Here is a 14598-nt window from a genome sequence, read left to right as displayed (position 1 = left end):
TATTTCATTTATTCATTTACAAGCATGATAGGCCTCTCCAATCAACTGAGTGGCATACAAGTCCCAAAAATATATACAAAACATAATAGTCAAAAATTAAAATCAAAAACATATAATGTAAACCATTATGTGCACTGGAAATCAAACATTCCAAAAAACAGCATTACAATAATTACTCATACAGAGTAACAATCATAATATTCCTGCCCCCAGGGACTGGAGGACATTCTTAAGTTAATGCTGATATGTTTATTCCTACTGTGGATGTTTTAATGTATATTGTTGCAAATACCTTTATCACAGACATTTTATTTTTTGTTTTATCATGGATGTTTTTGCTGCTACTACAGATCTTTCAATCTTCATTTTTGTAGGCCACCATGAGTCAGCATCAACTTAGTAGCATATAAATCTAATAAAGAAGTAAACAAGCCAAGGTGAGTCTCTGAGCTTGGGAACAGACCAAGTGGATGGCAAATGGCTTCACCATTGGGTTAACTTCACCACTGCTCCTGCCTCATCCATCAACTGCTGTATGCCATGAAGTGACCGGCATCAGCCATTAGGGGCACCACTAGCTACTTTACTACAACAACATTAACCAAAGTTAAGGACTACTTGCCAGCAAAGCAAAAAGGTGGTAGTGCTCCTATCAACTGGGTCTTACCTCCTCGCTTGGACTACAACAGCCTTGTAGGTGAGGCAGCCTTGAAAACAGCCAGTACCTCACTTTGCCACAGCACCATGTTATTTCTTGCCATGACAGTTTCAGAGCAGCTGGTGATATTCTAACCAGGCCTCTTGAGAAGAGGAATTTATCTACTTGGGGGGGGGGAAGGGGGGGCTGATGCATCATGCTGAGTTAAACCACTGATTTATATATTTCCATTAAGCCAAAAAGTGACAAAGTAGGGTAGTGTACATATGGAAATATTGACAATATTCAGAATTGTCTGAATTAGTGGTCTGGTCCTGTTCTCTTCTCTTCTTAGATGCAGCCAATACTTCTCATCTAGTTCAAGGATAAACTGGGTACCCTCCAAGTGTTTTGGCATATAACTCCTATTAACATGTGACTCCAAGTCATGCTAGCTCAACTTTATGGAGATCATAATCCAAGCACTAAGTTGGCTACATTCATCTTGTCTGTTTAAAGAAGGGTGCTAAAAGCCCAAGAGCTACAGTAGGTTCCTGTGGTGAAGGGACAGTCTGTCTTACTGGGGACTGCAAAAATTCAGATGACCACTATATGGCAGCAAAGCGTAGGTTTTCAGTATCTCTCTGCTGCCATCTAGTGGTCACTTACATTTTTAAGGTGACAGATCTGGTAGCTCTATTTTAATCAGTACAGGCTATGATTATGTCAGCAAATTCAAAACTGAGGGTTATACTCAAAAAAGTATTACATCTGAGCAGCAGAATAGGAAGAGAAGCAGAAATATTAATGAGTATTACTGCTAAATCATTAGCTATTTCATATAAGACTGATGTCATTTGAGAATGGTAAATGCTGTAAGCCTATCCTTTTGAGGGAACTCATTCGTCTCCTGGAAGGACAGAATTCTTTCTTCTCATATCATCATACATAGAGAGAGTATAAGGGGATTCTGCTCCCCCAAATCACCATTGCTTACTTATTTGACTTTTAATTCACCTAATCGCTAACTTTTGCTGAGCCAATGAGGAACTTAGTAAAAAGAAATGAAAAAAAGCAAAATAAAAAATAAGCTGCAATTAATAATTAGCAAAAGGAAGATATAAAACAGATAAAAGCCACTAATCCATTATAATGCTGACCTTTACAAACAAAATTAAACAAAACAAAAACTTCAGAAAACATAATTAACTTCAGACAGATGAACATATGGACACATACATCCATACCCAAAGCTGTTTGTAACTCAAAGACCACAATCTACTGAATGCATTCTAAATGGGTTCAACAATTTTCTTTAATCAGAAATGGCGAACCAATGCCAGTTCTTATTGATTTATTTCCCATCCCAAGTACATGACTCTGGGGTGGCTTATAGCAATTTAAAATAGATATATAGATATAGATATAGACACAGACACAGACATAGAACAGAATACAATATAAAAAATAAAAGCTATATAAAAAACCATAAAACACAATCTGCAGCTGAGGTATAAAAACAGTTGACAACTATCAACCATAACCAGTGTATACTCTCTATCGCGCACCCGGATCCCCCAACCTGGTGGCAAAGCCAATTCTCCAAGGCCTTACAAAAGGCCAGGAGGGCTGGAGCCAATCTGATCTCTGGGGGTGTGGGGGATGATGTTTCAAAGGGCAGGCGCCATGACAGAAAAGGCTCTCTTTTTGGGCCCCACCAGATGGCATTCCCAAATAGACAGGACCCAGCACATGCCTCTCCTGTAAGGCCTACTGGGACAAGTAGATGTAACCAGGGAGAGGCGGGTCCCTCAAATAACCCGTTCCTTTGCCATATGCTGAACATCTCCAAGAATCCCACACCATTGGCCACACTGGCAAGTGTGGTAACTACAGTTCAATAACATTTGAAATAACACAATTCCTCACTCTGCCTTAAATTTAGGCAAAAATAAGGATGCCACTAAATTTTTGTTAATTTTTCTAACACAGAGATATTTTATATTTGCAAACTGATTTATAACCTCATCTCCTTAGGCAATTCTGTGCTCATTGAACAAACAGGACTTTAAATTCATAATCTTAGCTTCTGTTACATGGTACAAGTATAACCACAGATGATCAGGATTTGGGCCTGAATTTCACTTTACCAACAAGAAAACTATTTAAAGCACATGGATGTGAGAAGAATGGCCATTAAAGTTTGATTCAAGCAATGTTACCGCCACCACATTCATAGGAGTCTTTGCCATGTGGTTTCCAACATCTAACCCCAGCAAATGCGATCCACTTAAATTTAGTATTTAGAATGCTCAGTAAGTTGTCTACAAGCACCAGGCCACAGTATGATTGAAACTCAGAAGTTGGGTCAAGGACAGATAAGCTGGACATCTGAAGAGTTGTGTTGTATCAGGTCAGAATGCTACCATCAGTTCTCAGGCAGAGACCTTTCCAACAGCGGACCTTTAGCACCCGGAGGATTGAGCACCTACACACAACCTATGCTGGGTTCACATAAAGCCATAACTCCTTGGGTTCACACCTCATGCTCAATCACAAACCATGATCCATACGTCACAATGGCTGGGTTTACACAATACATTAAGCCAAAACAAACCACCCCCTTATGGCTTTGTACATGTGTAAACCAGTCAACTGTGCCTTATTCAGTCAATCATGATACTGGCAGTATGAATCCATGGTCTCAGTTTGGGAATAGAATGTCACACTCCCAAGAGTCCCATACTGCCTTTTGGGAATATCCACTTTTTTATTCCAGTAAGATCGTTGCTGTTGTTCTTAGTTGCCGTCGAGTCATTTACGACTCATGGCGACTCTATGTATAACAGAACGAAATGCTGTTCGGTCTTGCGCCATATGCCTGATGGTTCCAAAGTTTGCATCCATTGTTGCAGTAATTGTATTACTCCATCGCATCGAAGGCCTTCCTCTTTTCCGCTGGCCCTTGACTTTACCAAACATGATGTCCTTTTCAAGTGATCGGTCTTTCCTGACAATGTGCCCAAGTATGAGAGTCTAAGCCTGGTTATCTTCATCTCTAGGGAACATTCTGGTTGTATTTCTTCTAAAACTGATTTGTTTGTTCTTCTGGCAGTCCATGGTATTTTCAACAATCTTCGCCAACACCACTATTCGAATGCATCAATTCTTCCTCCGTCTTCCTTTTTTGATGTCCAACTTTCACAGGCATATGTGGCAATTGAGAAGACCATGGCATGAGTCAGACGCACCTTCGTTTTTAAACTGACCTTTTTACTTCTGAAAAAAGATAGCTGGACTGAAAAGCATCACTGATTAATCACTTACAAATATTTTGGGGGTGTACTAAAGGTTACTGAGTCACACCTTTAATATGGTTGCAAGGCTGGTCTTGCTTTTTCTGTACCCATGTTAGGGCCTGGACCCGTATCTACAACATCTAGAAATCAAAGCTCTCCCTGGGGGAAAAACAGAAGTTTGGAAAAAAGCAGGAAAGCAACCCAATTCACTATAGAATGACTCTGTGAAAGTTGTTTTCCCATCCTGGAAAAATTATTCCCTGAAATAATGACCCAAACCTTTGCCTGCTGCCAACATTTGGTCTGTATTTATTAGCCAATGCCATTAGACTCAGCATCGAAACTGGTGGGTGGAGACAGGCTGGGAATTTACCAGGAACACTCAGACAGTCTGTTCCCATTAAGCTGTTCTGATCAGCACCATCATGCAGAAGAGAGATAGACAAATATAGCACCGAAACACACAGGGGCAGATGAAACAGAAGGAGCAGGCAGCTCCTTTCCAAGAAGGTGCAGGCAACCATCAGGATGGGAAGTAGCTTTATCCCCCAGGAGATCCTTGGCCTATTGCTACTATCACACCAGCCAGCAGCCAAGAAAACTCCGTATGTTGTTCGCTTTGCTGCTCCCGGCTGGCAGAACAGAGAAAGCAGCCCTGGTTTGCCATCTGTTTTGCCAAACTGTGCTGCCAGTTTCCCTGAAAAAGGGGGCCACCTCTTCCTCCTCCTCCTCCTCCTCTTTTCTGCAGGATGGCAGATCTTGGGAGAAGCAGCAGCCCTAGACTCAGGCCCATTTACCTTCCTCTTCTCAGAAACAGTATTTGCTTCCTTATTGCTTCGAACACTGTGTTTCCACCTTGAGCCCTTTCCTATTCCAGTGTAAAAGGTCACCCCAGGAGAATGATAAATCAAACAACGGGACAATCCTGAAAAGCAGAACAAGCAATATGAAACAAATGTACTGGCCTAGTATTAAGGATTATAAAAAACTTGAGTAAGACAGATTCTATCCAGCTGCCCAAAAATAGCCATGATGGAGCTAGTAAATCTCCTGTCAGAAGAAACCTGGAAGACGGGCTGCCACCACAGAAAAGATCTCTTTGATAATCATCGACTTATCTTACTTTTCAAGTACAATATTACAGGTAGTCCTCGCTTAGCGACCACAACTGGGACCGGCAACTCCATTGCTAAGCACCACAGTCACTAAGTGAAAAATCACATGACCACAACGGGCTTACAACATCACTTCCCACTCATTCGTTAAGCAAACCACCGCAGTCTTTAAGGAAGACATCACATGACCGCAATTTGCGATTTTACTTCCGCATTCTCCATTAACTCTGCTTGTTGGAGCTGGCTGTGAGACACACAAATGGCGATCATGTTACAGAGGGATGCTGCGATGGTCGTAAATGTGCTGGTTGTGAAGCGCCCGAATGGTGATCACATGACCACAGGACGCTGCAACTGTAGTAAATGCGAGGATTGGTCACAAAACTGTTTTTTTTAACACCATCGTACTGAGGCAGCCAGTAAGCAAGGACTACCTGTATTTTAAGAAGGGTGCCACAGGCATCCAAGGTATGGTGGGGAGAATGACACTGCACAGGTCAGGACATCATGATGTACATGACATTGCTTTGATTTCACTGTGGCTTCTCAGGCATGCCCATGGCCATCAGAAGATATCAACTAGTGGTCAGATTCCTATGGAGAAGTCAATCTTTCCAGATGCCTTGTACCCAAAGGCAAGTTAGAAACCAACAGAGGACTGTGGACTATGGGGAAAAGAATTTATACAACCAGCCCTACTTACAGTCCATCAGGCCCTCTCTGAACCAAAAAATGTCAAGCCATGCTATAAGGTAAGTCCACATACTGCAGTAATCAAGTCTACCACCCCACCAAACAAAACCTGTAGCTTTATCAGCCTTCAAAATAGGTAACTTTCCAGTTTCTCCGCACAAAAACTACAGCAAGGGGTGGGGTTTTTTGCTATATCTAAAGCCTGAAAGGAAATAGAAGTGTAAGAAGTGTAATAAGTCATTTTCCTCAACTTGCTCAGAGGAATTTCTTGCATGTTTTCAGTTATTTGGTATTATTTATTTGATTTATATCTTGCCTTTCTCTCCAGAGGGCACTCAGTTAAAAGAAGAATTAATCTGATAACAAAGATAAAATCATACTAATAAATAGTAATAGTCTAAGGGTTAATGGGAAGATAAGAGTTCTTGCAAACAACATGCATAACTGGAGAAATTTATATTACCTCTCCCCCAGTCTGCAAACTCAGAGAAATCGGAGTTCTGAACTCTATTTTAGGACTGTGGGGGCAGTTCTTGACTCACCAATAGTCTATCATTTAACCTTTCCTCGTAGGGATAGCAAAACACCCTGATCAATTTAACTGCCTCATTTTGTATTATGTGCTCCAATAGCACATTCTATCACTTCCTTTTTGGAGGCATGGGCAACATTAACTCCAGTGTTCACAGGCTATCAATCTATCACCTGAATTTACAACCCACCTTAAACCTGTTGGACTCAAGGCAATGAATGGCAAATGCAAAAAGCAGAAATTAACAGCAAAAGCAAAGGAAGTAGAAATTATTATAACAAAATACAGTGAATGAAAACAGTAATACAATTAAAATTCCCCGTGTGGCACCCACAATCCATTAGAGCTGAAGGCACATCAGAACAATACCAATTTGATTTCTTTGCATGACACAAGGGGCAGTAAGGCCGAATTAATTCTAAGGGAGAGAGTCCCAGGGAGTGGGGGGAGTTACCTTGAAGAAGATCCGTCATTTACTTCACAATATATGTAAACTGGAAAGGGGGGTGGGATTCTCAGCAGGCCCCTCTAGATGTCCAGCCTGGAGAGTCAGATTCATTTTTGGCAGTCTACCCTGTATACACAGGCTGTATGTAGACACAAACACCCTATTTGAGACATGGGTTCTGTCTCAAATTTGGGCAGGCCCAGTCTAGTTCTGGTCTCTAGACTGGGCCTACTCAACTTGTAGAGAGGGAAAGGGCCAGATTGCTACCTTAAAAATAATCTTGGGCAGCAAAGGGATAGCTGGGTGCGGATCAGCTGTTGGGTGGCAGTGTTGGAGAGGGTAGCATCCAGAAGGCCCGGAGGTGTTGGAGATGCTCGGCAGCCTATCTTTCAGGGCAAAACCTAGGTGGCAAATCCTTCTTGGTGGTGGCGACATTTGGTGGCAGCAGATTAATTATTTTTCAAAAACTGCCAGCAGGTCACCCAAGACTGCTTGGCAGGCTGCATGCGGCCTGTGGGCCATATGATGTGCAGGCCTGCTCTAGACTTAAGGTATGGTGAAGAGGCCAGAGGAACATCTGCAGGCCTCCTACTTCACTCCTCAGCTTCCTATTCAGGTCTCCACATACCCCAAACCGCACCACCAAGTCACTCATACCTCCATGATGCATCTTTACAATCTGTGACCAGACATGGTACTTTTAAAGTGTTTAGACCAGGGTTTCTCAACCAGGGTTCCATGGAACTCTAGGGTTCCACAAGAAGTCACTAGGGGTTCCCTGGGATTTCATGATTTATTTTAAAAAATATTTCAAACTCAGGCAACTTCACATTAAAGAGGTAAGTTTCATTATTTTTAGTTTAAGAATACTGTTAATGCATACATACAGGCCTACCCATGAAATTAATATAATAGTTAACTTCTGGCCTACATTTGAGCCTGAATGCACAGGGGTTCCCTGAGGCCTGAAAAATATTTCAGGGGTTCCTCCAGGGCCAAAAGGTTGAGAAAGGCTGGTTTAAACGCTCTCAAAACCACAGATTCAAACCTGGAAGATTAAAATGTGAAGGGGTACACACATTGACACACACACAATATTAGTTTGGGTTAGCTTTCTTCAGCCTAACGCTTTCCAGACCTGAAATGACAGTATTCCAACTTAGTTTATAGCCAATATGCCTACAGGCTGGGAATCTTAGGAGCTGTAGTCCCAACTGATCTTGTATTCACCAGGTTTGTACCATTTATTATTTTTATCCTACTTTCCTAATGAATTATGGGAATTGTTCAGTTCTTGGTATTCTCTGAGCTTGGTTTTAATCTTGCAGACATTTAATTACCAGGTTAGGTAATATCATTAGTGCTCAGCCCCAAGCTCAGAGAGCACCAAGAGGCAAATAGTTCATTCCTGAGCTATATATATTCTCCACCATTGCAATTATGAGAATAATATATATACATGTGTGTCTGTGTGTGCGTTCCAACCAAATCCCTCTCCTTGTACTTCCAGTTCACTCAAGTTAACTTTTTATTGCTTTCATTTTTTTCTTATTATATGGTTCTGCCTTTGTTGTTTAAAAACACATGCACAGCAGATAGCGAGGAATGCTAATACACATTTTGAACACCTCTTAAAATGAAACAGAAACAGCAAAAGCAGAAACAAGCTCACATACTACCTGCACAATAAGCACTATTGTGGGATTTTCATGTGACGGTGAGCAAAGTTGCAGTGTGTGAACTATCATGTGGCCACTTAGACTGGTATGACTACTCACGTATTTAAGAAAGGGGGTGGGAATCATGATGCACTCACTAGCAGCCCTCCCCCTCTTGATTTGCCTAACCACCTCTGTAACCACTAGCCAGCATATCCATTCAACATTATGGCCAGAAACTATAATCTAATCCATTGGAGCATCAATTCAATACAGAAACATTCAATAGGATAGCTTAACAAGTCTGGACTTGTCCCTTCAAGTTCCTAGCTTGGGAACTGCTATTCTAAAGCATAAGAATGCATGGATGCTTATTGATGTGGAAAAAGCCTGTATCTTAACCAGATTTTTTTTGAGAGAGTTACCTAAAGTACGGCAGGGAAGCCTATTGACTGCAGTTGGCTAAATGGAGCTTATATATTCAATGGCAGCCTAATCTGCCTATTCAACAGATACAGAAGACAGAATTAAGTTATTGCCTTTATGCCCTGAGTTTGTTCAGGTACTGCGGAAAGCAAAATAAATATAAGCAGACCTTTGCTCTTTTTTTTTTTAATCTGTTCGTGTCCAATTCTCAGAGGCTGCCTGGCAAGTCCCTGCAGTTTTCTTGGCAAGGTTTTTCGGAAGTGGTTTGCCATTGCCTCCTTCCTAGGGCCAAAAGAAAGTGACTGGCCCAAGGTCACCCAGCTGGCTTTGTGCTTAAGGCAGGACTAGAACTCATGGTCTCCCAGTTTCTAGCCTGATGCCTTAACCACCACACCAAACTGGCTCTCCTCTGCTCTCACCCGGCTTTAAAAGAACCTCCCCATTCAAAAGCAGTATACCTCTGTTGTTAGTACAGGTAGTCCTCATTTAGCAACCACAATTGAGACCGGCAACTCGGTCATGAAGCAAAGCTGTCGCTAAGTGAAATCATGACAGTACTTATGATCTTACTTCAGCATTCCTTTCCTTTACAGATCTGCAAAGGTCATAAATGCAACGACTGGTTGTAAAGTTAATTTATCATCACCATCATAACTGTGAATGGTTGCTAAACAAGGACTATCTGTATCTGAAATGGGAAGGGTTAATACCTTGTCTTGTTATTAGAAAGACCCTTGGTTCAATTGATGGTGCACATTTTTAAGGAACGGGTACAGAGCTAGTTTGCTTGCTTGCTTCCTGAAGGATGGGGAATCTCTTTCTCTTTTGAAACTGTGGAAATGCAGTTTTCTTAATTCGTGACCACAGGTTGGTTGGGGCTGATGGGAATTGTGTTCCAACACCTTGCTGATAAGGAACAGTAGCTTTCTACTTAGAACAAAATTCCTTGGTGCATTCAACCATTTGCTGAGTCACTTATTTTTTTTAACTCCTGTGATGACACTTGCACAGCTCATTTTGGCTAAAGCAGATTCAAGAAACAGAAGAAAGCTTCTGTACTATTCTGGCAGACAGGTAGGGGGGGGAGTGTTTCCCCCAAGAGGAAAGAAGAGTTGAGAACCAAATGTTGTTCTGTAACTCTCACATCTTTCCCAAAATTAGATACTTTATATTTATTTGGTTTGATGTATTAAGAAAATCACCTAAGCTTGTGGCCAACATTTCTAAGGCAACATTTTTCACATATTTTAGCTCCTCCACCATGATTTCAAACATTCTTTCTAAACGAGAGGCATTCAAAAAGGATCCTCTCTTATCATGGGTGGCCCTGGGCAATTTTGTCACACCTCAGCATCACCCTACATGAACTAAAATTACATTTAAGCCACTTAAGAGCCATTCACATCAGTGTCCTGCAGAGGAAGATCAATCTGGGCTGACAAGTTCTGTTTAAAGAAAACCTGTATCCTATCACTGATTTTGCTCACCAAGGACCAGCGAATAATATTACCCTGCAGTCCCAGGACACGAATGTGAAAATCAACAGCCCAAATAACTATTTTAATGATTAACACGCACACGGTAGCACTGTGGCACTGGTGACAAACAGAACAGCTATTTAACACTGGCCTTTCACACGCAAGACAGTATTTTTTTCAAGACAGTTTCAGGACAGAAGGGAACCGACTAGAAAGATAATTGATTATAACACCCACATGTTTCCCATCATCTTCCTTGCTCTCCCAGAATGGCCAAAAATCAGATTTTTCTGCCTCAATCAACCAACAGGAACAAGCAAGTAGAAAGATGATGAAGTTTTTTTTTCCTAACTGTTCCAAACAACATGCAGCTTCCACAAGAACGCCACCTTTCTCAGACGTATGCGACAATGAAGCTAACAGAGACCAATTATTTTTGATTTTCTACTTTCTACATCAACCATCCTGCTAGAGAAATAATTTCTGTTTATCACAGAAAGCCATATGACAAAGGACCCTGAGAAGCATATGCGACATCACTGCAGCCTCACTAGGATGGTGTGCATGCTTAACTGTAGCTGCACATGGCAAGGGAACTTTCAAATAATGGGGGAATCCTAGAGGAAGGGACAGATTAGGTTCCCTGCTAAAGAAGCCCTGGAGCTGCCAATGTTTACATCCACATGGTAACATGGAGAAGGTTATTACTAAACAACGATCCACATACTATATCGATTGTTACCAAGGGTTGCCTGGGAATCCTGGGAGTTGTAAACTCCACATTGGAAAAGGCCAAACTGCAAATGTGATTTATGCTGTATGAAGAGCTGGCTGGAGTGTTACATTTCTGAGTGTCTTTCTCAGTGTGCGAATATGCATGCAAGGGAAATCCTCTCCTGGAGACAAGCAAAGGCTAACAGCCAAGTCATGGCACACTCTTTCCTGCCCACAGAACAGATGCACAGCACTGCACACCCTAGCAGCTATTACTGGTGGTTCAAGATCAAAGACCTCATGGAACCAGAAAGAAAGTTAACGCTTTCCAGGCTCTCCTTGTCAATCTGAAACCACCTTGTCAAAACCATATACAAATCCCTCCTAAACCTGAAGCTTTAGGTCAGGAACTTCTCAGCCTAAGCCTACCATACCTCAGGAAGATCAGGGCCAGAAACCAAGAAGGATAGGCCCTAAGAGCCTCATCATCTACATTTTTGGTAGGGGATAAAGGTGGGTTGGGGTGGAGAAAGAAGAAAGGAAGCAAAGCATCATTTTATTTTTCCCCCCCTCTCAGACTTGGCACATGCATTAAATTCCCTCATCTTAATTGAACAGGACGGTTCCCATATGTCCTTATTCCCTAATTTCAGAATTTTCTCCCTATTTTATTTTTAAAAACTAACCTTTAGCATTCTTTGCAGAGAAAGCGGGGGTGGGGGAGAAGCTTATGTATTTCCTGGTCTGTTGTTCCTTCGGCAAGTGAATTCACACACTTTCAATTTCAGATCTAGAAAGACCTGAAACAAAGGCAAGAAACCAGCTTTATGAACAGTTACAAGCCAACACATTTTGGAATTTTTTTGGTGGGGGGAGTAATATCCAACTATTTTTAACAAATTGCTTTATAGTCTGGCATGAACTCACTTAAGTTAATTCATGGAAACTTAAAGTACAAAGTATAGAACAATCTATAGTCTGGGAGAATGAAAGAACCACAGGGAATATGCTGGTGATGTCAAGATGATGGTGTTCAAAGACATTGTATTTAACCCTGAAAAACACTATAGTTTTCACCAGTCTTGAAATAATAAGCCATACAGGTTTGTGCACAGAAAAGGAAAGTATACTCCTTCTGAATATACATAATGCAACCATTTCCAGCTGCCATGCAAAGCTAGATCTAATCTACCAACAGTTGCATCTCCTGAAACTACCTCCTAATTTACAGCTCAGGTTGAACAAAACAAACCACAGGGGTTTTGGGGGGAGGGGGGAGAAAGCACACAGGCTTTGTGTGTTGCTGCATGGAATTCCCCTGCTTAAAATACAAAAAGCTGCATCACAGAAAGGAGTGTAATAAGAAACAGGTTTTTTTGGTGGGAGGGGGGGAATACCATCCTAAAACTTTGCAACAGTTGGCTGGAGGACCAGAAGTTAAATCTTCATGGTTATGTGTGAATAAAACAAGGAAACTGGAAGAAAAACAGAAGGTCAATCCAGCTGTGTTCAAAATAGCTATTCAATAAAGGAAAAAAAATAAACATATGTAGCCCCACCTCTCCCCCACCCTTAAATGCATCCATCTTCAGTTTCATGAACATCATGCCCATCAGTCAGGCACAAAACCTTTGACAGGATTTTTAATTCCTTTCCTTCCGTTCTTTTTCTTCCTCCATCTGCCTCCCCATTTTTCTTTTCCACAAACACGCCCTGATTATGGAGATTAGTAATAATTTGTTTAGAAGGAGAGAGAGAACAGGGTAGGTAAGCTGGTTACCAATGGAAAATGAAAAGGAAAAAAGAGGGCACTCAGAAGAAAACTGGGGCTCACCTGTTTACTTTCTATTTCATTCTTAATCACCTTAAAATGCAAGGAAGCCCAGCAGTGTTAACCACCAGCCTCAATCCACCTCCACTGAGTTTTATTTTTTTTAAAAGATTTTTGAACAAATAAAAGCGTCAGCACTCCATACATACATAAATTTTAAAAAAAATTAAGTACGGGCCTGGCATGCTGTTGCTTCTTTTCCTTCAAAAAGGATAAAAAACAACCCCCCCTCCACTTCCATGTACACAATCCTCCCCACCTTCCTAACCTCCCATACCCAAAATTCAGTTTTTACAGTTTAAGGCCTTTGGGATTTGGAAGAGTGTCAGGGTGGGGGTTATATAAATCTCTGTGTCTGTGAACCAAGGTAAGCACCAATGCATGCCTACACGCATCACATAAATGCAGAGACTCCAAGGAAGGGGAAAGACAAGGCAAAGAGCTGATTGGGCTTATTTAGGAGAAAAACTGTGGTGCACCGTCGTCCCGTCCCCCCCCCCCCCGCCATTCCTGCTCAGCATCCCTTCCACCAAACGGGGGGGGGGGGGGAGGAAGCAACAGGAAGGCCTTCCAGCCAAACCCTCCCCTTTAAGCTTCCTCGTTTCTCCTGCCCTTCCAAGCCCCTCCACACCATGAAACGTGAAGAAAAAGTACGGGGCAGGGCGAGGTGAGGTTGCACTAAACTTTACTGAATTAAAAAAATCGTAATAATAATCCCTGCAAATTGTAAAAAGCCCTCCCATCTCCTTCCTCCACCTTACAAACTGAAACTTACTCCTCCTTTCCCTCCTCCTCCACCAGCGGCGGCCGCCTCGGGCTCCCCACACTGGGGCACATGCATGGGACGCCCTCCCAACCCCACCTTTGCTGCAACCCCTACCAAATAAAGAGACCCCCCCCTTACAAAATAAGCCCTCCACGGATAAAGCCGCCGCCTCTCGCTCCGACGCGACTCACCTGAGCTTCTTCCCCCCGCCCCCGGCTCTTCAAGGGTGGGGGCCCAAAGACCTCTCCCCCCCCAGCCCCTCCATGGCTCGCTGTTGTCTCTTTAAGCCTCTTTCTGTCCCTCTCCTCCCCAGCAGGCAAAGAGCAACGCCTCTGCGCCAGCGGCGTAAAGCCCACGGGCGCCTTATGGTATTGACGTCACGGCGCCGGCGCAAACCGCGTTAGTGAATAGCGAGCTCCGCTTTAGGAGCTTAGGAGACTCTCACCGCCTTCTCTCTAAGTCTGGCCATCCGCTGGAGGGGGGCGGGCGCCCGTAAAGGGTTTTTGGCGCATGCGCCGAAGAGAGGGGAGGGGGAAGAAAGGAAAAGGAGAGGACGCAGGCGGGAAGAAGAGAGAGAAGCGTAGAGGTGACGAGCGGTGGCTGCCTCTGGAAGACTTCCGGCTTTCTGTAGGATGCTGGCCGGGTCGCCCACGTGAAGGCACACAGAACCGTGCAAACTCACACACGTTAATACAGAATGCTGGAGGCGTACTAATCAGGAATATAACCCTAATAAAATAATGGCTATGGTGATTTTGGAGTAGGCCCCAGTAAAAATGATTGTTCTAATGGGGATTTTGAGATTCATAGGATAATTGCATTGACCATGCATCCTTTGTGATAAAGGACAGTCCTTTCTTCCAGAAAGCTGTCCTTTAGATTTATTTATTTTTCTTGGTTTTCTTGGTTTTGGTCTCAGATTTTCCTTTGTAAAGCAAAGTTACTAACATAAGCAATTTTTTTTTTTATCCTTATGAGCCTCATACAGATTTGCCCCTTTT

At 42.5% G+C, this 14598-nt stretch overlaps 1 protein-coding gene across 2 annotated transcripts in view; it reads right to left on the bottom strand.

Moving 5' to 3' along the window:
- Nucleotides 1–14112, bottom strand: part of CSNK1G2 (casein kinase 1 gamma 2) — a 68735-nt gene extending 54623 nt beyond the window's left edge. For both annotated transcript variants that reach the window (XM_063290771.1, XM_063290770.1), the window contains exon 1: nucleotides 13789–14112. The gene's annotated coding sequence lies outside the window, so the exon portion shown is untranslated. The remainder of the gene's footprint in view (nucleotides 1–13788) is intronic.
- Nucleotides 14113–14598: the final 486 nt, after the last annotated feature.

Source organism: Candoia aspera, chromosome 1 (assembly GCF_035149785.1).
Source record: "Candoia aspera isolate rCanAsp1 chromosome 1, rCanAsp1.hap2, whole genome shotgun sequence".
NCBI classification, from domain to species: Eukaryota; Metazoa; Chordata; class Lepidosauria; order Squamata; family Boidae; genus Candoia; species Candoia aspera.
This window is presented reverse-complemented; position numbering and strand designations above follow the sequence as displayed.